At 40.5% G+C, this 24,352-nt stretch overlaps 1 pseudogene; it reads right to left on the bottom strand.

Annotated features, from left to right (window-relative positions):
* Positions 1-1,533: 1,533 nt before the first annotated feature.
* The window catches only part of LOC110340982, a 72,919-nt pseudogene continuing 50,100 nt past the window's right edge, over positions 1,534-24,352 (bottom strand).

The raw sequence follows: 24,352 nt of genomic DNA, 5'->3' as shown, positions 1-24,352 counted from the left end.
CACAGACTGTGTTCCGGAGGTGTTCAAGGCTATACCCTGCTCTGGCAGCTGAATTTTGTCATGTGTAAGAATTTCCTAGGGGGTATTGGTTTTGAAGACATGGAAGGGTCATGGAGAGCAGCTAAGGCTTGGCACTGGGAGAGGCCAGGAGAACCCATTGGTGAAGATGCAGTCACAGTAGCAGTCGCCAGCCAGGATTGAAAGGGTCATACAGATAAGTTGTGCCTTGGAAGAGTCAGTGGTGAAAGTAAAGCCCAGTTGCATGCAGCAAGAGACCCCAGCATCTTGGAGATGCCAGTACCAGGGATGACCTTAAAACAGAAGTTGCAGAGTTAGAGTGAAGCTTGCCTGAATTCAAAAGACAAACTGTGTGCTGCAGAGGGGGGAGCTGGAGAAGGGACCGAAGTCCTTTGGAGGAGTCCAGAAGACACTGAGTGAATTGGACATGGTATTGGACATGGAGTTGTTTACACTTTTGGAGTTTGCCTAAGCTTTGCAGATTGTGACTCCCCCTTGGTTCTTCCCTCTTGGAAGCACTAATGTATTCAATGTATTTTTGATTTGACAGGAGACTTTGAATTTCGGAAGATGTTGGATTTGAAAAGATGGTCTATTTTCAAGAGACTGAATTTTCGGGTGTTGGAATTTTTAAAATCTGTGGGAATTTCAAACTTTGGATTATTTTATATTGTGATGCCCCTACTTTTTATTTTTTAACATCCTGGCTTTTATTTAAGAAGTGATTTGATTCAATAATTTGATTTGTTACTACCTGACAAGTACATTTACTTCACAGTGTTGGCTGGCAATTAGGTGTAAGCAGAGATCCTGTTCCTCAGGTCCCTCTAACAGAAAGCAATTCTGAGACTCGGCAGTAAACATCTTCTGTAAACTCAGCTCCAGAAAAATAAATGGGGATTTATTTAAGTCCTGTTGGAGGCATTCCCATCTTCAATACTGTTCTCCAACAGCATGGTAGGCCATCACTGGGCAGTATACTATCAATGAAGATGGATAGTATCCTCACTGAAGTCATTCATAATAAGTTGTTACATTTTTCTTAGATATTCAAATGTGAGCATATAAAACATTTGCATGAATATTAATGTTAATAATTGAAAATGGTGGCTGGATGGCTTATGCCTTTAATCCCAGCACTGGGGAGACAGAGGCAGGCAGATCTTTGTGAGTTTGTGGCCAACCTGGTCTACAAAGAGAGTTCCAAGACAGCCAGGGCTACACAGAGAAACCGTGTCTCAAAAAAACAAAAAAGGCTGGGCGGTAGTGGCACACGCCTTTAATCCCAGCACTCAGGAGGCAGAGGCAGGTGGATCTCTGTGAGTTCGAGACCAGCTTGGTCTACAAGAGCTAGTTCCAGGACAGCCTCCAAAGCCACAGAGAAAAACCCTGTCTCAAAAAAAAAACCCAGAAAGGAAAGAAAAAATTGAAAATGCACAGAAGCATCCACACCCTGTCTGTGTTCTGAAGCCCTACAAATATTTTCCATTCTTGAAGGTGAACCTGGAATACCTATTAAAATATATCATAATACACTTGTGTTAAGGAGGACTCCAGAACGGAGGTGGCCTCTGACTCTGGTTTTAGAATTCCCGTCTTTCAACTTCACCCTGGCTACTGTGTTGATACCACTAAGAAAACTTCCATTTCAGAGCATCTGCTATGAGGGTGGCAGGGGTCAGTGGTACCCACTGGCTTAGCATTTTCATGTATTCCTCTGACCTCTTGACTGACCCTAGCTTTACACTATTCATATCTTTAAAGATCTCAAGGCTTCTTTGGGAGGCTCTTAAGCCAAAGTCTTTCCAGCACTGCCTTTGATCTCTTCTCTCTTTAATCAGATCAAGAGCAGACATACTCTGGTGGAGCATTTATGGAGGGGATGGGAAGGAGGTGCTGGTGCTGCAGTAACAGATGTGGAAGACTCTAAGTGACATGCAATGGGGCTCTGTTGCTCTTGCAGGGTCGCAGTCTTGGCAGTCTGAGCTCTAAGGGCAGGGCCATTTGGAGGAGGTTTATCTTGAGACAAGTTTGGGAAGGGAATGTGCCTACTTTGGGGCTTCTCAAAGCAAGGAAGACCATGCTCAAGGGGAGGCTTGAACCTGATCTCTGCTCTGAGTCTATTGAACGTGCTCCTTCTTCTGTGGCTACCTCTCCAACATCAACAAAAGATGGTACCTCATCCTCTGCTGGGTGGGTGGGACTTCATTCTATTGCATGGCTGGTAGGCAGAAACTGAACTCTTGGACACTGAATCAGAGATAATTTGGTACCAATTTTCCCTATGCTGCTTTGGGATGAATAGATGAACTATTTTTTTTCCAGAGTACCAATGCATGAAGTCCCTGACTTTTTGAAATACCATCCTCATCAGGCTTTTAATCAAGCACACCACTTTGAGTCCTCCCAACCTACATTTCAAGTACTCCAGGCATCCATAGCATCACTTGGTCCATAGAGCATACTTTGCTGCCATGATGTTCCTTTTAATATGAGTTCCTGGGATGAATAAGAAAGGAAAGGTTGTGGCTAATAGTGATGCATTTCTATGTCAAGTTGACAAGAGGTCAGTTGTGCTAGCTAGTTTTATGTCATCTTGACACAAGTTAAGGTCATGGCAGAGGAGGGAACATCAATTGAGAAAATGCCTCAATATGGTCAGACAATAGGCAGGCCTGTAGGGCATTTTCTTAATTAGTGATTGATGGGGGAGGGCCCTGTCCATTTCAAGTCATGGAAAGGAAATCAGTTAGTAGTACCCCTTCATGGCCCCTGCATTAGCTCCTGTCTCCAGGTTCCAGCTCTGCTTGAGTTCCTGCCAAGACTTTCCTTCAGTGATGGATTATGATTCAGAAGTGTAAGTCAAATAAATCTTTTCCTCCCCAATTTGCATTCATTATGGTGTTTCATCATAGCAATAGTAACCCTAACTAGGACACATGCATATAGGAATAAATAGAGTTTGAAGTAATATGATCTCTTCAACTTTTGGGCTTATTATTTTTCATTATAATTTTTTGTTCCCTAGTCTATGAGTCAGAGCTGAGCTGGGTCATATGCCTCTGACTCACAAGTTTGGGCTTATTATTTGGAATTTAATGCCTTCTTGGAATCCTTATCCCTACTATTTCTTTGTTCCTCCTTCTGTTTCTCAGTCTTTGACATATTTCTGATCTTTCTTCTTATGGTGTCAGATGCTAGATTTTTTTCTGTTGTGATTTTAACTCTGACCCCATTAGTTTTGTCTCCTTGTGCTGTCTGTAGTCCAGAATGTTGCATTCCTCTCATTCTTGGTCCAGATTACTTTTTCACAAAAATGGTAGCAGATGCATTGACTATAACCAGTATGCTGGGATAGGATGCTGGAGAAGTAACCAGGGGAGGATGAGGGTTGTGGAATTAGATACTCACAGTTAAAGGACAACTCAACTACTAGGCAAAGCAGATCAAATCTAGGCTGTGCACAAGTACCATGAGTTGCCACCAGGGGGAAAGTCAAGAAAGAAGATTCAGCTGCAGCTGGAATAGCATCAAGTGAAAAGCTTATGGTTTGGTGGCCCAGGTCATGTACACAATTACTAACTTGTCCCTTTGGGTGAGGTAGGTACTTTATGCTTCTTTGCTGGCAGAGTGATGAACAAGGTAGGACATGAGATGTCAAGTTGGGGGGGCTTAGTAAGTGTTGGTAACCCTTTGTGATAATAGCCATGATGGGGAATTACAGGAGGAGGTGGGAAGACAGTGACATGTAGACTACTGCCCTGCCTGGTGTAAATGTTATGGCTGACATTTTAGGATACATCATACTTAGGGTATATTCCCTTCCATCTCAGGCCTGCTTCTCCATTCCTATGGCCGCTAGGTACATCCTCTGATCCTGGGTGCCACAGTCCCTGCCAGCTGTGTTGTACTGATGTCACTTGCTCGATCTGCTGCTTAGTGAGTCTCTTATTTACTGCATGTCCCCTACCCAATGCATCATCTGAATGGCCTCTTTAGTCCTGTCCCTTCCAATCAGCCTCAAATCTTCCTCTTCTCTCATGAACCTGTCTTTGACTTTCCTGAGAAGGCTGAGGGCATTGGGTGAGAATTCTGCCACTCCTCACACCCTGCCCAAACACAGTCTCTGCTGCCTCTAAGTGGCCCCTGAACTTTTGACTGACATCCTTTCTTTTCTCTTCTACAAATGGAAGTACAGTTTTCTCAGAATTATTTGTTGAAGATGATTTCTTTTCTACAACATAGCGTATGTTTTTGGCATCTTTGTCAAATATTAAATGGTTGAAGCTACATGTACTTAAGTTTGGGACTTTGGTTTTGTTCCGTTGATCTACAAATCTGTTTTTGTGTCAGTGTCATACTGTTTTTAATACTGTGGCTCTGTAACATATCTTGAGATCTGGAATATAATGCCTCCAGCATTGTCTTTTTGTTTAGGATTGTTTTGTCTATCAGAGTTCTCTTGCAGTTCCATGTGGATTCTGGAATTGTTTTTTTTTTCTTATTTCTGTGTAAGAGAGAGGTGGGGATTTTTATTGGGATTGTATTGAATATGTCAGTAGCTTTTTGGTAAAATGATAATTTCCACAATATTTACTCTCCCAATGAAAACGACATGTTTTTCCATTTTCTGGTGTCTGTCTCTATCTTAAGAGGGTTAATATTTTCATGCTAAAGATCCTTCACCCTTCTTGGATAGGTTTATTTCTAGGTATTTTATTTCTTTATTGAGGCTATTGTGAATGGGTGTGAGGACAACACTTTCAAAAGAGTGGCCAAAACTCAAATAGATATTTGTTGTCAGCTTTCAGACCATTTTTCACCTTATTCTGATCTCTGTGTTGATAGTTGTTAGAAATTTCCATGGAGTCAATCTACTAATAGTGCTTTCTCATGGGACAGGCTGCCAAGTGTGGAGTTAGTAAATCAGAGGGAGCTACACAGAAGGTAATAATTAAGTTTCTATTCATGTGTTACAACAGTACAGGCAAGAGGCAAAAAGAGAGGCAGTAGTTGTCCAGTATTCCAGTCTCCTAAGAACTGGCATGGTTGCGGCTTCATGAACACTTCCCAGAAGGCCTATATCAGTTGTTCTCAACCTGTGTGTCAATACCCCTTTGGAGGTTGTTGAATGACCCTTTCACAGGGGTCCCTAAGACCACTGGAAAACACAGGTATTTACATTATGATTCATAGCTGCAGCAAAATTGCAATTACAAAGTAGCAACAAAAATAATATTATGGTTGGGGGTTGCCACAACATGAGAAACTGAATAAAAGGGTCACAGCATTGGGAAGGTCGAGAACCACTGCTATATGAAAGGCTCTGATGGTAGTCTCATCTCTATACCTTACATTAGAGAGATTTGATAAAGTTACATACGTCATATGCACAGTTGGATATTTTCACATAGGTATACACTGTGAACTATTTGTTACCCCAATGATTCTTTATTGGTACTGAGGTCATTTTGGAGAAATGTCCTTCATAAATTTCAGTTACATTGTGTAGTATTGTTATTGTAGTTACTGTAGTTAGTCATTGTCTGTACATCAGGTCTCGGGACTTAATCTACACTAGAATCTTCATACCCTTTTACCTGCATTTCTCCCTACCTCCTGGCAACCAACATTCAACTCTCTGCTTCTGAGTTTATATTGGGCATATTTAAAATTTTCTCTATTATTAGTCATCAGGAGGTACAAATCACAAGCAGTGGGAAATCCTTTAAAAATGTTACAGTGGGACTGGGCGGTGCTGGCACACACATTTAATCCCAGTACTCAGGAGGCAGAGGCAGGCAGATCTCTGAGTTCAAGGCCAGCCTAGTCTACAGAATGAGTACCAGGGCAGGCTCCAAAACTACACAGAGAAACTCTGTTTTGAATGCCCCCCCCCAATGTTATACGGCTATGATCATACGGCCATAATGCAAGGATTTAAAGAGAAACAACTACTGTATACCTTGCTGGAAATATAAAATTCTGCAGCCATTAAGGAAAATATTAGAAAGAATTCTCACAAGATTAAAAGTAGAACTATTTTAGGATCCCACAGCCCACATGCATATATCCAAATGAGATAAATCTCTGAATTGGGAAGCTCCCTCCACTCATGCTCATCCAGCATTGTTCCCAAGAGCCACGATCCGGAAACTCTCAATGTGTGGTGGATGAATAGATGAAGAAGATGAAGACTTTCGAGCTTAAGAGCTGGGCACCCTGCCATGTGCTGCACTGCGGATGAACTGGAGGGCATTGTGCTACGTGAAGCCACTCATGCAAAGACAGACGTGCTGTGATCTCACTGCTGGCATCTAAAGTTGTCACACTCTTGTGCTTCTATGAACCCCGGGCATCAGAGAAGGAAGGGGAGAAAGGCTGGGATGGGGAAATCTGGTAGCACAGAAAGCAGTGTTTTCACTGTGGCCTTCTTCTCTCCTCTCCTTTACCTGATAAGGGCTATGGACCTTAGAAATGCTAATGTGCGCCTGAAGGTAGTAGGTAAGATCTCTTGCTGCACACACATGAAGACTTGAATTTGAATCTGAAGCATCAAGGATAAAAAGCCGTGTGTTTCTGTAACCCCAGTGCTTGAGGGAAGGCAAAAGTAGGAGGAGGATCCCCTGGGTTCCCTGGCCATCGGCCTTCCTCCAGGACTCACTAGTGAGGGACTGTGCCTCGAAAGTTTGTTCTACCACTTTGAGAACCCATCGTGACTGCCTGTCATATGATGATATAACTCCAACAGTCAGGAAAATGAAGGATTCGCCTCCTCTTCAGGGCCCCATCGTATTACTCATGGCATGATATTATAACTGTCTTAAAAGTAGAGGAACCAAAGGGTTTACTTCTCCCCTCCAGGGCCTCATGGCTGCCCATTGCAGTTGCCAATGCTGTGGTGTTAATTAGTATCCCAATGAAGCTCCTTTGAAGGCTGATTTGTGTCAGTTTCTTTCTACGAAACCTATGACACCTTTTATAATTTATCTAACAATTCTTTTTTTTTTTTTTTTTGGTTTTACAAGACAGGGTTTCTCTGTATTGTTTTGGAGGCTGTCGGTCCAGCCCGGCCTCGAACTCAGAGATCCGCCTGCCTCTGCCTCCCGAGTGCTGGGATTAAAGGCGTGTGCCACCACCGCCCAGCTTTATCTAACAATTCTTAAAGAAATATTTTCTTTTTGATGAGGTATCTCTCTGTGGATATGTATATGTGAGTGCAGGTGCCCATGGAAGCCAGAGGTGTTGTATTCTCCCTGGAGCTGGGGTGTTGGTGATTGTCTGCTGTCCAATGTGGATGCTGGAGACTTAACTTGGGCCCTGTGCTAGAGCATGACACACTGTTACTGCAGAGTCATCTCTTTAGTCACTACTGGCTAACAATTCTGACTCACTTTCTTAGGGTTTTCACGGATAAGTCATGGTGTGTTGAGTTCATAGCAAATTATGTAGTAATCATTAAAGTGTGAGATATTATGGTTATTGTTGCTACTTTAGCTTGGAGATCTTACTCTTCAGTTGGTGGTAACATTCCTTTGAAATGGCCTTCTCAACAGATGGGTTGATTGGTGTATCACTACTTTTTGTCCTGGAGTTTTGTCTCATTCACTATTCCATACTTCTTGAAGCTTTCAATATTAGTTCCTTTCTTCATATCCTGCTTACTTTCATTTTAAAGTGTGACCATGACAGAAGGTGATATGAAAAGGTGTGTATAGAAGCCAATGCACAAAGGTGATATAAAGAAATACGATTCTGGAGATACTTGAACACAAAGAATGCACTGGTCTATTTCAGTCCTCAAATGATGTGCTTACTTAGAAGTACAGAAATGATTTTCATTAAAGAAAATAATTTTCCCCAAGAGGACTTTCCTTTGTTAGTGAAACAGGAAGGGTTGACTTTGAGGATTTGGGGATTTATTATATTTGTATAACTTTTAACTTATGACTTGGGATAGGAAAATATTTATGAAGAAAGTGTGGCTATTGATGATATTTCATCTTATAAAATCATTTCTTATTTGGTTTAAGCTCTGATTTATTATGGAATCAAACATCCATGCATTGGAACTACTTTATAAGTTTAAAAATAGTACCTGAACATACAAAGAACACAGGCATACATTTATTTCCTGAAAACACCCTTCTTCCATAAATGATGGGAGGACCTTAGGTTGAGACACTGCTTTAAAATCCTCAATTCTTAGATATTTCCACTGAAAACTTTGAGGTGATGCACATTTGAAACAATCTTCATCCTAACACCCAAGAGATGTGTGAGATATGCTTTGGTTGGCATAGCTATGTTTGATAATTTAAGAAACTTCTATTTTTTATAAACCAGTTGGAAGTGGCCAGGGTTTTATAACAGGAAAATAGTCTGCAAATAGTTAGTGATAAACATATTCTTCCTCAGGATTAAGAATCTTGCTTTACTGAAAATAAAATTACATTCATTTTTCAAACAAGCATCATAGACTTCCTACGTTTTTGTTCAAGCTATCAAGATACTTATAGAAGCTAATTGCTTCCTTTTTTTTAGAAGGAAGAAAGGGTTTATTTTGGTTTACCACATGCATCATTGAGGAGCATCGGAGCAGGAACTCAAGACAGCCACATGGAGGCAGGAGACATGGAGGAATGCTGCTTCCTGGCTTGCTCTCTGGCACAATTTCCTATACAATCCAGTCATGCCCAACTGACTAGGGATGGTACTCTCCATACTAGGTTGGGCCTTTACACATCAATCATCAGTCAAGTTAATTCCTCACAGATAGGGCTATGTACAAATATGATGGAGATACTTCTTCAATTGAAGTTTCTGCTTCCCAGGTGGTTTCAGATTGTTTCCAGTTGGCAATAAAAATGAGCCAGTACAATATCCTTGTTTTCTTAATGTTTAAGTTTTAATTATTAAGTTTTAAAATATTATCATTATTTTTAAGTGTATGTGTGTTTTGTCTATGTACCATGTACATGTTTGGTACCTAGGAGTCCAGAAGATGTTCCTCTAGAACTGGAGTTATAGACAGTTGTGAGTCTCCATGTAGGTGCTGGGAGCTAATTGCTTCTTTATGAGAGAAAAAAATCGGACAAAGTTGAGAATGTAATGCATTAAATAGTCTTGGGTATTTTGGATTCATAATTGGTCAAAGTGCCAAGTATAAATAACTTTGCTCAGCTATGACTGACTCCCACCACCCAAGACCTAGGAGACTTCGCTGAGGGAGGAGGGGAAGAATTTAAGTGGCAGAAGCTGGGAAAGAAAGCGGTGAGATGCTGACTTTTGGACATGGCTTGGGTGTTACCCATATGAACTCATAATAGCTGCGCTTAAACGAACAAGGTCTGCTTAAGATGAAGTCAGTCTGAATCCCAACATGGAATGAGGCACGGGTTCGAATCTCTACCTCTATTGGAGGGGTATTAGCAGAGGGAGGGCGAGCATGTTCCTTTGAAGGTGTGACTGCTAATACAACCTATCAGCAGTGTGTTCATGCCCCCAAGGGTGGTCCCACAGATATCTCATGTGCATATGGGCAGCATTAATTAAACTAGGGGTTTATTAATAATATGAAGGAAAAAAAGAAAGATGGCATGAAGCCAGGAGGGGAGTTAGGGTATGTGTACCAAGGGGAGTTGGAGGGAGGCATTGGTGGGTAGGTATGATCAAGACGCCTTATGTAAATGAATAGAACTTTCAAAGAATAAAAATCACTGTGCTTTTAAGAAGTAGGTGAGATTTGGGCATGCCTCAGTACACAGTTTAATGACTAGCAATCATTAAGCATACAGTGGATACCAATGAGGTAATTTGGGATATAGTGTGAATTTACCATGCACATAAGCGTTATGCTGTGGACACCATGAATCCATGTACAGAGAGTGAGCACCCCAAAAGGTAAACATATGGAATTCATGAGAGTCAGCTTTCCACTTTCTATTTGTCACCCCGAGGAAATGCAGATTTTTGTCTGTCTTGGATGCGCAGCAGCCCCTCTGAAGGTGACTGTTAATAAAATCATAATGATTTCCACTTAAAAATTCATACCCAGCAACTGCAGCTTGGTAACCCTACATCACATTATCAGTCTTTTAATCTCCTGCTTTCCTAGGAAATTGCCTTGCACATTCTTCTCTCTCAAATCTTTCATGCTTCCTTGTCCGTCCTCACATATATAAAGGATTCCCCTGTGTAATTTTATCTGAGATCAACCATGCTGATATCAAATAAGCTAAAATGATCTGTTCCTACATGAAGAACTCAGTGTCCTGGTCCTCAGAGCCATGTTTTTCAGGTTCTGAATTGGTTTTCATCCCAGTGGCCCTTTTAATCAGAAGCTCAAAGATCAGTCATAGAGGACACAGAGCTTTGAGACACCTGTGCCAACACCTGTGGACAGCAGGGGTCACAGTTGCCACAGCGTAACAGCAGGACATCACTATGCACAAATATCCAGCTTGTTTTGCCTTTGTGTTTAGATTTATGTATAAAGAATCTAGAAACCAGGTTTGGTTTTAGAATGCTCTCTGTGCTGTGACCACATTAAAAAGTTCAAAATCTTGCCTTTTCCCTTCTGAATATTTGCATAATTGGCTTCACCATCCTTTTTCAGATGCACTTTTTTTTAAAATTTGAAGACAGATATGCTCTGAATGATGGTATTCTTTTAATCATCATCAGACTAGAAAGGGAGTCTCATTAGGGCCTTTAACTTCTTCTAATCAATGTTCCTGAAAGAATTTTTTGAGTAAATGAATTTCATATTTTACTCTGTGCTAAAAATTATTTTTCCCTTCTCCTTATAAGAAGTGAACATGGTTTACAGATTTTCCATTTTGCTGTAAGTATATAATTGCTAGGAAATTATTGCTGTAGGTCATCTACCAGTCATTTGGTTACAGATGTTTTATGTTGCATATGCTATATAGCTAACTGACATCTTAGCATGATTTCCTGTGACACACTGGGAGAGCTTGTACACTTCATTGTAGTGTTTGATACAACATATTGTGTATTAGCTCAAAATATTTTAGGAGATTAAAATACCAGGTAAATATGTATAATATGTGAAATGAAAATAAAGTACAGATGGAATGAGCCATAATTATAACTGAAATTGCTACTGCCAGTAGAAACGGTCTACATATTCAGAGGACCTTCTTTTGACGGACTCTACTGGAGTTCATTATACTCAAACATATCTGCTCCAGCCCTAAAAATAAACCCCCTAAGCTGGAGACAACAGTGTGTTTTTTTCCAAATAAATATCTCTGAAATGACAATTAAAAAAATCAAGCATGCTACAGCTATAGTATGGATTACTATACAGAAATGAGAAGATACATTCAGAGGCAAAACTATCTATGAATTTTGTATGTGATATTGACTGAAAGAAAAAGAACACACTGCGCATCTGTTTGTGTAAACATTATAAGACTAGGAAAACGTGTTCAATGATTCAAGAAGTCAGTCATGGCTTGTGTTTATAGGGAAGTTTCAGGCCTTCTGGAATATTCTCTGATCTGGTGCAATACTGACTGTGCACTAGTCTGCCCAGAACTGGGCCCTTTCAGCATGTGCCTTGTACTTTTGTGTGAAGTTAAAACACCTGGAAGGTATTGAAGAGTTTACTATTGGCAGAGATGGTAAAGTACTAAAGAGAAGGTCTCAGCACTGGGCAGTAGTTTATGTCTCACTGTGTAACCTGCAGTGTACATGGTCACAATTCCTCTTTCTTTACCAGGTCTCTTCCTATTGTTTGGACTACTTATGCTATTTAAACTCACAGAGTACTTTGGAATAAATTATGGCTGATGCATCAATTTACAAATACTTTACAATTAACTATAGTTAACAGTAAAAATCCAAGTCCCATGTGTAGGCAAGATGTCTATCACCATCAAAGCAGTAACTGGGAGCAGCTTTGGTGAGTGTGGCATGAGTGGAGGCAGGGGAATGATAACTTTGAGTTTTTTTGTGAAACATGCTGATGTTCAATCATTCCTTTTGTTTGTATTCTGTCTTTGTCTCCAGTGCCTACATTAGTATTTCCCAAAGTCTCTGAGCACGCCATAGAAACAACACTTGCTCTTAATTCTGAGCATTTGTTTCCTGGTCTCAGGCTAACCATCTTCCTTCTGGGTACGGACAACTTTTCCCCCATTGCTGTTAGAAGGTCATGCAGATATACAGACTCCAACCATCTATGCAGATATACAGATTCAAATCATCTGTAGATGCACCTTCATTCTGCTGGCCTGAGATGGGAGCAGGCCAACTTGTGTGATATTTGGACAGTTTCAGCCTTCTTTTTTTGTCACAAATCTATTGATAATCTTTTCATACGTATAATGAATAGTATTTATTCTCTGGCTTCTGAGGTATCTGAGGTTTTCCTAGTCCCATTCTTCAGGGTCATCTTGAATCCTCAGGAATGTCTGATATTTCTGAGGTACAGTCAGTAACAATTTTACTTCTTAGTAACATAGATTCATAAAACTGAAAAAAATACAAAAGCAGCACAGGTTCTCTTTTTTCAGCCTTATTGATATGACCCTCTCATCTAGACAAGAATACAATATCTTTTGCAGAAGTATTTTCGAGAAAAGGAATTCAGTTATTTACAAAGCCTACTTACTTTATGCCTGGTTTTGAAACAGAGGAGTGAAAAGGCAATTGTACCCATTGTGGTGACAGCAACACGATTAATGATTTTGACATAAGAAATTTGAGTTTCCACTTGTTTGAATAGCACACGATGACTTGAGAACACACAGGTGAATTATTATCTCCTCTCATCCATCCCCTTCTCACAATATTTTATTGTGAAGTCCCTCTCAGGCTTAAGACTCAGAAGGCCACAGCAGGACATGGGATCAGCCTCAAAGCCCTGCCCTGAGGTGTTGCTACTTTCTAAATACTTATCAGAAAAGAATTGTCACTGTAGTCCACCTATAGACATGCATTCATGCTATAGAGCGACCCCCGAAGGAGACATTACCTTGTTTATAGAACTAACTGCATACAGACACAGTCAGATTAAGCAGGAGATGACAAGAATTACTTTCATGTTTGTAGACCTTGCCTGGTTTTTACAAGTCAAAACTAGAGCACTACTTAAAGCCATGTTGGAGACAAGGTCAGAAACGCAGAAAACACAGGCTGCCCATGTAAAGAGAGCAGCCGTGATAGGAGATGGAATATTTGTCTTTTACAGTATTTTCTTTGGACTATGAGACACTTATGGTTTTCATGGAAGTGCATGATGGTACATAGCAATTGGCAAAGGAATTTGATCTTAAACATTTGGTTACTGGGATACACAACCATATTTAAAAGGTGTATAAAATGTTAAACTAATTTCCTGTTGGCTTGGTTCACTCAGGTTGGGGGCCATGATATTTGAGGTCATTATACCATGAACAAATCTTCAAAGTATTGTTTGAAAAGTATTTTATGCTTCTATGAATGCTGGATTGCTAACTCCAAATGCTTTAGAAATGAATGAAGAGGCTGGAAGTTGGTGGCAAATGCATTTAATTCCAGCGCTTTGGAGGCAGAGGCAGGCAGATCTCTGTGAATTCCAGGCCAGCCTAGTCTATAGAGCTAGATCCAGGACAGCTAGGGGTGTTACACAGAGAAACCCTGCCTTGAAAAAGCAAACAAACAAAATAACCCCAAAAATACCAAAAAAAAAGAAGAATGAAGATTCACTCATTCATTCATTAATCCACTCATTCAGGGTTATTCTAAATGAGTTGATGCATGGCTGCAGGCAACATAGGTGACTAAGAAATCTTTTATGTGCTTTAGACTTTTGTCACTTCCTAAGTGATATAAAGTAAGTTTAGAAATAAAGTCTAAGTGAAATTCATGCTGGAACTGGTGTGTCAGTGTCCTGTGCAGAATGACAGTCCTTGCTATCAGGGAAAGAAGGAGGGGTTGACTTGAGTCTTGAAGGGTTGCTAATAACAAGGAGAATTCTAGTAGTAGCTAGTGGTACTAAGGGGCATTTTGAGAGAGAGCAGGAGCCAAGCGCACAGAGCCATGGTACTGACATAATGTGACCACTAGAGGGAACCTGAGGGTAGTGGAGCTCAGGGCAGAATGAAGTGAGGTGGGAGAGTTACTGTTATCTCCTCTACCTGTCCCTCCCTTTTCCAACCAGAAGATCCAAGAGTGAAATATTTTTAGTCAAGACCATACAACCAGATTGTCTGGGTGTGAGACATCCCAGAGCACTGTGGTTGACCTGCAGGTTTCCACCCTGAAACGTGTAAGTGCAGCTGCTGAATTGAGAGGCAGAACAGGCATCCTGGACAGAGACAGTTCTCATTACTGGCATCAAGAAGGCAAACATTTCCTAGCTTTGCAAGTAGTCACAAGGAAGTATGGCTTCTCAACACAGTTGGCCTACGGGAGAGGAAGGATTCAAAACGACCATGGAGGAGTGTACCCTGCTCCTTGAGTTTCTGTCATGAAATCCATTTCCCTGCAACAGCTACCTGCTCAGGACTGGACATATGTTCTTACTGCTTCAATAGCAAGTATTTCCCGAGATTGGAATTCGATCGATTGTAATGGAATCTTAGGGTAAGGGCTGATGCTAGAATGCCGACAACTTAAAGCTGGCTGTAAAAAGAGGCGGAGAAGAGGGGTTGAGATTGCTCATTTGGTGGCAAAGTGTTTTCCTTGCAAGCACAAGGACTTGTGTTCAACTCATAGGACCTTTATATAAAAGCTAGACTTGTGACCCAGGCTTGGAATCCACAGGTATATCCCTGGCTATTGTGGTCAGGCAACATACACAGTGAGCTTCAGACCAGTGTGGGGGTAGGCAGAGAAGGAAGAACCTGAGGAATAACACACAAGGTTGTTCTCTGGCCTCAGCAAGCCTGTCTGTACACACATACCAGTGTACACAAACACACACACACACACACACACATACACACACGCGCGGGCACACAAGAAAGAGAGAGAGAGACAGACAGACAGACAGACAGACCAATCGAGTAATGTTAGTAAAGCAAAGGAAGAAAAGAGAAAAGAGGAAAGATTGAGGTAGAGACTCAGTGGTACCCATCACCAGGTGTTTTCTGTCTTGCCCAGTGATGGCTCACCTTGTCATGTGACATCATAAACTCATGGGCCTCTGCTGTGTGCAGCGGAAGCAGCTTTGAGTTCAGTATCTTTTTGATGATTGTTAATTCTAATTATAAATAACCCTTTTGCATTGCCCTAGATCACGTTTCTCTATTCTGCTTCTACTTTTGAACACAGTGAAAACTCAACTCCCAAAGTTAAGACATGCCTTTTTTTTAATTTGGGAAAAAAGGCTTACTCTTCCCCTCTCACTTAGCTCTATGGAGTCAGCATTTCTTCATGTAGGACTGCATGCCAATAGACACACTCTGAAACCTCCTAGACTCTGCCATGCAGTAGACAGACGGTAGCGATACCTCTGGAACCGAGCATGGCATCAACAAGTTCTCAACAGCTTGCAAGTTGAGAGCCTTCACTGGCTGCCAAGTCCCCTTCTGATTGAATGGTCCACTTGGAAGCCTCGATGGAGCAGTTATCCTCAGTAGTTTTCTTTGTTCCTTTCTGTCAGCCCATTATCCTGAGAAGGGGCAATAGATCCTGACAGGTATGCAGAGATGAGCGATGTCTGTCAGTAGGAAAAGATAGCTGCCAACACCATGCTGGGGCAGGTGCCAGGGAAACAACTTACCCTCTGACAGGAACTTCCAAGTAGGATAATGAAACCTTGGAAGTCTCTCCAACTAGGAAGGAATTATGTATATGGCTAGTGTAAGAGTAAATGTGGCAGAAGGCGTGTATTTCCATTTAGCAGCTCCTGTCTTTTTAATACACATTACCATATCATCACATAAGTATGTTATTTGTTTACCTTGTATTTATAAATCATAAGCATGGTCTTAGACTTTCATACAAATCATTTGGTTGAAGTACCATGTATTTTATTCAGCAAGAATTATTTGACTTCTACCTTTTTCAAGGCAAGCTTAAATACATTCTAGGAAGCACATAAATAAATAAACAAATGGGAAGGAAGTTAATTTGGTGACAAGATTAAACATGTTCAGTGACCAGAATCTTCTTATTGGCACTAAGATTTAGGAAGACCAGGAAACAATTTAATCCAGCCATTCATATACAAGGAAGAAAGACTAAAAGTACTGGGGAGCAGGGAGGATGCCTGGCTGACATCCAACCAGCTCAGCAGCTCTGCCCTGCTTCATTCAGATAGGGCATGTCATGGGTTAATACTCTATAGCCCCCCCTTTTTCTGAAGGAAAGAATCACCTTCGAGTCTCATTATCTTCATTACACCATTGTCAATACCTATGGATCAAGGGCTTCCTACAAGCAACTTTCATCAGAAAAAATAAAAGGCACTTCTGTAGAGTCCCGGAGCCCAGTGGGTCCCCCACAGAGCCTTGAATGATCTTTGTGGATGTTTCACTCAGCAGCCCTCCTATCAGAGCTGACCTCGCCTGCTTCAGTCCAGTCGCAGAGGTCAGACCTTTCATGTGTATCCAACCTGCAGCTCACTGGCTGCACGCACCCCAGGATACCTATGAAAATCTACTCAGAACATTACAAGAGTGTTTTGTATTTTTTTTAAAATATATAACTCAATAGTGTGGTTCTCTAGTGTGAACCTTGTACACGATGTTGCTTTCATTGCAATGTCAAAAGTTTGGACATACCTATATGGGATCCTGTGCATAGCTTTCTTTTTTTCTTTTGTACCCAAAGCCCAGCTCCTTCTGATTAGCTGTCTTTCTACCCCCCACCTCATGGTGGAAGTACCAGGAAGGAGGGATTAGACTTTGGATACTGATTTCCATATTTACCCTAATTAGGCTGCCCTTTACTCTTTTTGTGTTTTGTATCTCTTTGTAAAGCAAGAGTGGAACTCCACTGAGCAGTTGCTTAAGAAGTCGATGAAATGTACATTTTCTAAAATGGATAGTGAGTCCCTTAAAGTTATAGATGTACAAAAACATATAAGAAAACAGGTTGGCTTATATAAGACAGTTGATTTCTGACTTGCAGGCTGCCTCTTGTTATTTCATAATTAAAAACACATGGCTTGATTGTACACTGGCTAATGAGCAAATAAGCTTGAAATATGTGTGCAAAATTCAGCCTCTGGTTTACATCCATTAGAATAATTACTCTAGGCTTTAGCCAAGATTAATCTTGTAGAATGGGTTTGCTAACATGAGATTTAAAAATCCCTACAAAAGCATTTGAACACACCCCACCCAGTAATAGTTACAAGTACCCAGTGAAGTGAAAGACTGTTTTAAGGGAACATTGGAGCCCCTCAGTCTTTGTTGTCTAACAAAGGAAACATCTGCCTTTCATGTTCAGAACAGCGTCTTCACTCTCTGAATGCTGAAATACTATAATAAGAAAATAATAATAATAAAAAACCCTAAGACTTGTATATCTTGTGGCACAAAGGGAATGTGAGTTTGTCAGAATAATGAAATTCTAAGAAGATAAATTTGGGTCAATTTAAAGTCACTTAGTCCTCACAAAGCTCTTGTTGGAATCTAATCTAACTCTGCCTGGATCTGCTGCAGATCCAGGGCTGCGACTCTTTGATAAAGTGATTTAAGAGCAGATGGGCGGCTTAGATGGGCTTCAGGATTTATTATCCAAAGAGAGGTCTGTGACTAATGGGAGAGAGATGGGCACTGCATTCATCCATCACCTCCCTTCACCTGGGGAATTAGAATCATAAATGTGTATGCCATAGTATCTCAGAAAGAACATGGTGTCCCCAGCTTGGAGAGTCTGGGGGACAGTGGCCTGGGCTCAGGTCTCACTAATAACCACCTTGCAGTGATTTTTAAATAGATCTTTCAGTTTTAGTTTCTGTCATTTCTTTTAACAGTCTACTTATATGGGTTGAACTGGGCCTCCCTCTAATGCATTCTTATATTAAACTAGTCTCTACCACCTCATATTAAACTTCTTAGGGTCTTAACAGACATGATCAAGTCAAGGGGAAGTAATTCAGGAAAGGCCTTAAGTTGGGAGAGAGACAAACCTTCAGAGAACAAGGTACCCGGCCATGAAAATAGTACCAGCAAACTAAGGGGAGAGAGGCTGGGACAGATCTGTCCATCATAGCCCTTGTCACATAGCAATGTAGCCAATACAGTTATACTACCTAATTTCATGATTCTCTAGCAGCAACTCTGGGCAGTTAGCAAGACTTGGAAATGCTACCTGTGTTCTTTGAAACCTTAGTGGTCTCTCTGACTGCCACCTTTGCTTCGGCGTTTTCCTTTGTGAAAAGAATGTCACTATCATTATGACCTCAGGTTTGGTGTAGGAACCAAGTTAAGGTGTGAAAATCTTGTCGAAGTCCATCTGATACTTGCTCATGTTTAGGTAATAGCAATTGTTCATTTGAGAGACAGGAAAAAAAAAACAGAAGGTATATACATAGCACACAACAGTGCCTGGCCTGGAGTAAATGCCAAATACTTATTTACTATTTATTTCATCATACTAATCATCTTAGGTAGTTTGGCTATTAAAAAGACAAAAAGTGTCTCATTCAAAATAAATTTTTGAAAAGCCAATATTTATAAGAGGCGATAATGGAACAAACTATCTAACAGTTTTTGACAATGTCATACTACTTGAAAGTGTTAAGAAAAACACTCAACACAATGTTCCCTTGTCTCTGAGCTAATTTATACTTATGCTTTTGTTTTTATGTATTTCTTTAAATAAACATGGAATGTTTTTGCATTTCATTAGAACTTTTTAGATGTACTGTTGCACTTTAAAAATGTCCTTCAGTATGTGACATATAAGAAGGTGCCGATTTTCTTTGCTTTATCATTTTTAGTTTTTCATCTATTTTTTTAAACCAAAGTAATATGAAAATTGAAAATATCCTTGCCTACTCTTACAGGATATCTGGTGACATTAAAATATGAAGACTCTCATGATTAATTTAAATGATAGTGTCTTTAATCAAGACAAAATAATTCTCTGTGACTTCAGCTATCAAAAGAGAATTGACGTTTAAGCTGTTTCGAAGGTGACATAAGAATATTGCTTTTGGTGATTAAAAGTAGTTGTTTCAAAAATTTCTCAGTTAAGGGATTATGGGCCTGGAGAGATGGCTCAGTGGTTAAGAGCCCTTGGCTGCTCTTGCAGAGGACCTGGCTGGGCTCCATTCCCAGCAGCAAGAGCAGGCTGCCCACAGGGGCCTCTACTGCAGTCGCAGAGGATCTGTGTCCTCTTCTGCTCTTCATGCATTCCCGTCTGTACACTCAGGCATACACAAATACACACAATAAAGAAATCAAAACCTTCTTCTAATGAAAATTGTTATCTAAGACTTCACAGCTCAAATTCTAGAACGTAGGCTGTGGAATAGTGAGTGGTTGCTCAAGAGGACCACGGGGGGCCACTCTAAAACACAAGGGAGAAGCGCAACTGCCCCTCCTCCCATTTCTTGAGGATGTGGTTGCTGGTACCCGGCTAGAAAGCCGCCTCTGCCATGTAAAAGAGACAATGCTTTTGTGGTTTGTTTGACCGTGGACTGCTCTTATTATTTTAAACAAGGAACTATTATCAGACAGGGTCACAGACTTATACAGCCATGAGTCCCCCTAGGGTCACAGGTTGAGGAGTTGTGTTTCTAGGCATAAAACAGCAAGGAGAAGGAACCATGACCTGACCATAAATGAAATACAGCTTTGACTAGAGCTGTAAACAAGAGGAGTAAAATGGCACCAAGCTGCAGTCTAGCACAGAGGGCGTTGGGATACATGCCTTCACCTATTTGCGTTTCTATTTTCTGATGTCACTGAGCCTCCTAGTAGACAAATACTGGAAGTCAGATAGCATGGGAGTCTAGTGACACCGTCCCAAGAGGTCATCTTCCTGAGGCACAAAACCCAAACAGGCACAGACAGGCTGACCAGGGATCTAAAAAGGCAGCCCGACAGCAAGTTGTATGCAGAAGTTTAAATTAGTCCAAACCCAGACTGATGCATATGAGACCGAGTGGCATGATGAGAAGCCAACATTATTACTTAAGCATCCAAAGAGGGCATTGAATGCATTCTTTTATTCTGGGTAATAAATTTAACCCACAAAAATGAAGCTCTGTACCTTCTGTTCAAATGTTAGTTTCTTCATGGGCTATTGAATATAATGCATGTCTGTTGTAGCTTAGTGCTGTGATGAACCCACAGTTGTGTACTCTGAAGAAACACAGAAAGCCAACGGCATCAGGTCTGCCACCATCCTTGCATGAAGTTGGAGGAAACCGATGATAAAACAATACTTTGTTGGGAGAGAGATGGACATGCTGTTGAGTGACAGATTGAGCAGCAATATTGCCTTCATGGTTTCTGTTTTCTTAGTCATCATATCAGATTAATCATTCTAGTCTTAGTGGCTTGCCATGGAACTGCTGGGAACACTTAAAACTAACCATCCATATGGTGAGTGGTTAAGAGTGGGACTCTAGAGTCCCATTGTGACTGTTTTACTTGCAGCTCAGCTAGCTAGTGGTGCAAGCTTGGGCAGTACTTATCAGTCTACAGTTTCTGATTCATTAGATAGATTTGCTACTATTGTCCTCATGATAGTCAATAACCATGTAAATGTAAAAATACTTAATATAATTTTTGGTGCACAAATCAATCATTTTTTAGTTTGGATTGTGGTGACCGAGTTCCATAGACTGGATGGCTTATAAACAGTAGACATTTACTTCTTGAAGTTTTGGAGGCTAACAGTCTGATATTAGGGTGCCAGCAATGGTGGTATCAAGGTAAAGTTCCTCCTGTGGGTGGCAGAATGCTGACTTCTTTCATTCTCACTTGGTGAGTATAGGACACAAGAGCTTCCTGTCCACTTCTTATGGGGATGCTAATAGCCACGAAGGGCACTGCACTCATGACTTTGTCATTTTCCAGTGAATTTAAGATTTCAAACAGAAACAGTCTGTTCATTGCAAATGATAACCCCAAGAGTGGACTGGGTTTACCAGAAACAGTGATCATTAAAATTAGAGTTAATATTTGGCCTATGCTAGCGATTAGGATGTCTTCACTAATATGAAATTATATGAGTAATAGAGAACAGTGTGTATCTTTGTGACATGGAGTGCAGTAGGAGGAAGGGGGGAAAATCATGGGGGGTGGGGGGAAGTAAGGGAATATCTCCTAATTAAAGAATTATAACCACTGTTATTTACAAGTTAACTCAATTTACCTCTCAATCAAAGGCTAGAGGCAGTATTTTTCATTACAGTATTTTGGAAGTTTTAAGATGTGAGGCAAATCGGAACTTTTCTGGGAACAGATGCAGAGATGGCCACATAAGAAATAATGGGCATGGAAATTCATTTGTCGTAGGCCAGGCAGCTTAGATTGTAGGACTGGTTCCATGGTTACTCATTCACTCATTCATCCAGAAAATCTTTTTTTTTTTTTTCTTTCTGAAATTCGGCGTTCTTTCATGTGCACATTGAGTTGTTCTGAAGTAGCACTTCTCATATTATTTTCTGGACAAATTGATCCTATTTACTTAGTTGAGTTTGGGGTCAGCACAGTATGCCTCTCCCACTTAAGAACTCCTACAGCATTAGCCTTCATTTAAAAATTCTTACCAGCTTGCAAAGACCTCCTGTTCTGCAGTCTGTATCCTCACTCTGGCACTGTTGAGTTTGGGTAGAAGCTTTGGTCTGGTCTATACCCATTGGTCTAGCTTTGCTTTTGCTGTCTGTGTTTTTAGGCCCTTTGTGAAATAAATCTTTGTTAAGCCCAGTGTCGCATGTTGCTCCTGTGTTTTCTTTTGTAGACTCTTAGCTGTGGGTCCTACAGTTAAGTCTTAGATTTTGAATTGATTTTGTGTATGATAAGAGTTAGGGCCTTGTTTCATTCTTCGAATACCAAGGTCCTATTTTCTCAGGGCTATTTGGAGAAACAGTTTTTCCTACTGTGTATGTTCTTGATGCTTCTGTACAAAGAGAGTTGGCTGCAAATACATGACTTTATTTCTGGGTCTCTATTATGCTCTATTGGTTTATCTGTATGCTTTTATGCCATTACCATGTTTTAAAATAATTTCCTTAGTTTTTGAGATTCTAATACAATTACATCATTTCCCTTTCCCTTTTACTCCCTCCAAACCCTCTCATTAACCCCTCCTTGCTGTCTTTTAAATTCTCCATGGTATTTTGAGTCAGGTAGTATATTATGGACGTCTTGTTGTTGTGAAAGAGGGCCTGTCAGAAGCAAGCTACCTAAGGGAGAAGGGTCTTGCTTTGGGTTGTGGTTCAAAGGGATCAATCATAGAATGCCTGGGGGTTGGACTGGCTCTTGTGTGCTGGGAGTTTACAGCATGGATGGGTACATCTTGGTGAATCCAGAAGCTATGAGCTAGGCTGAGATGGGCCTGGCCTGAAATGATCAAGACCTTCTTCCCCTATGTTTTACGTTTGTCAACTAAGTCCCATGTCCAAAAGGTCCAAAGCCCCTCAAAGCAACACCTCTGAATGGGGACTAGCCTGTGGGGCATGTTACACATAGGTATCTGAGAGATAATGTAAGTTATGTAATACCTCTAACTACTTTGTTATTGTTATAGAGGATTGGTTCCTTCAGCTACCTGGGTTCCTTTTAGGGTTTTGTAAAAACCAGTATGCCAAAGAAATGCCTAAACCTCATGTCTATCGTAGCATGATTCATAGAAACAAGACACAGAATCAACAGAAGTGCCAATGAACAGATGAATTGATAAGGAAACTTTGATATGTGTAGACACATATACAGTGAGATATTAGGTAGAAAGAATGAAAATGCTGTCATTTCTGACAACATCTATAGGTCCAAAGGAATTTATGATAAATAAAACGCCAATCATAGAAATGTAGATATTGCATGACCTCATTCATATGTAAATCTGAGAAACTGATCTTATAGAAATAAAGAATAGAACAGTGTCTGTCAGAGCCTGGGGTATAGGGGGAGGAGGATGTCAGGACAGTTAAGTGAATAGGTAGGGAGTTTCAGGGAGATAGAATGTTCCCTAATGCTCTATACTACAACAGAGTGATAGTAGTTAATACTAAGCTATCATTTATTGTTTATATATTGAATCACTGGACCTTTAAAATTAGCTGGAAGTGTGAAAATTTGAGAGAATGTATTGGTTAATTTCCCAAATGTAATAATCATCACACAACATGTATTTATACCAACCACATTATACCATAAATATCGATGATTTATTATAAGTGAATATTTCTTTAATTCCAGCAAGACAAAGCAATCAAATAGTATTAGAAAAAAAGAAAGGGTCACTGTCTTTTTGTTTTTACCTCATATTTTAAAAGTGGGTTTCTCCATAAAGCCTTTTTATTTCATTTGATATCTATTTATATTCTATAAAGCCACTAATAATTTATTTGAGAATTTCCATATTTTAGATCCAGTTTTTGAACTTGAGGTTTTAATGACGTGAATTTTGGTTTTCATAAACTCAAATTTAAAAACTGACAGATTAAATGATCTTTCCTTTCTGTGTAGGAAAGCCAGGACAACTCCTGAGCAATTGCTTTTCCTTCCTGTAAAGGAAAGTAAAAAGACAATTAGGATGGATTCCATGGAGGAAAACAGAACTGATTTTTCAGTTGTTCTAAGGCACTGCACAGAATTCTTAGAAGACTATGGATCATTGGATGTGTCTGTGTTTGCATAAATTATCTTCAATGGACACAGAGCAACCTTATTTTCCACAGTGTTTTATCCTCGTTTTTAAAATTTAATTTAAATTAGAAACAAGTTTGCTTCACATGTCAATCCCAGTTTCCTCTCCCTCTCTTCCTCTCCAACCCCTCCCTTTCAACCGTCACCCAACTCCCCAATTCCCACTCCACACTCCAAGGAGGGTGAGGCCCTTCATGGGGGATCTGGAAAGTCTGTCATATGATTCCGGGTAGGGCCTAGGCCCTCCCCCATGTGTCCAGGTGGAGACAGCATCCTCCATGTTTTCACAGTGTTTTTATTTTTATTTTTTTTAAATCACAATATCCAAAATTATAATATATAAGCCAAAGACCAATAAGGTTTAAAAATGCCCAAACAAGTCATTATGAGGCAAAAGATCTTTTTTTTTTCCAGTTTAAATTTAGATAAGAAACAAGGTTGCTTCACAAGTCAGTTCCAGGTCCCTCTCCCTTTCCCTCCCCTCCTCCCGTGCCCTCCCCCCCAACCCCTCCTTATCCCCTCATTCCCCCAGGGAGGGT

The sequence above is a fragment of the Mesocricetus auratus genome, unplaced genomic scaffold, assembly GCF_017639785.1.
Source record: "Mesocricetus auratus isolate SY011 unplaced genomic scaffold, BCM_Maur_2.0 Super-Scaffold_100027, whole genome shotgun sequence".
Taxonomy (NCBI): domain Eukaryota; kingdom Metazoa; phylum Chordata; class Mammalia; order Rodentia; family Cricetidae; genus Mesocricetus; species Mesocricetus auratus.
The sequence above is the reverse complement of the archived record's forward strand: the minus strand, read 5'-3'. Positions and strand labels throughout refer to the sequence as shown.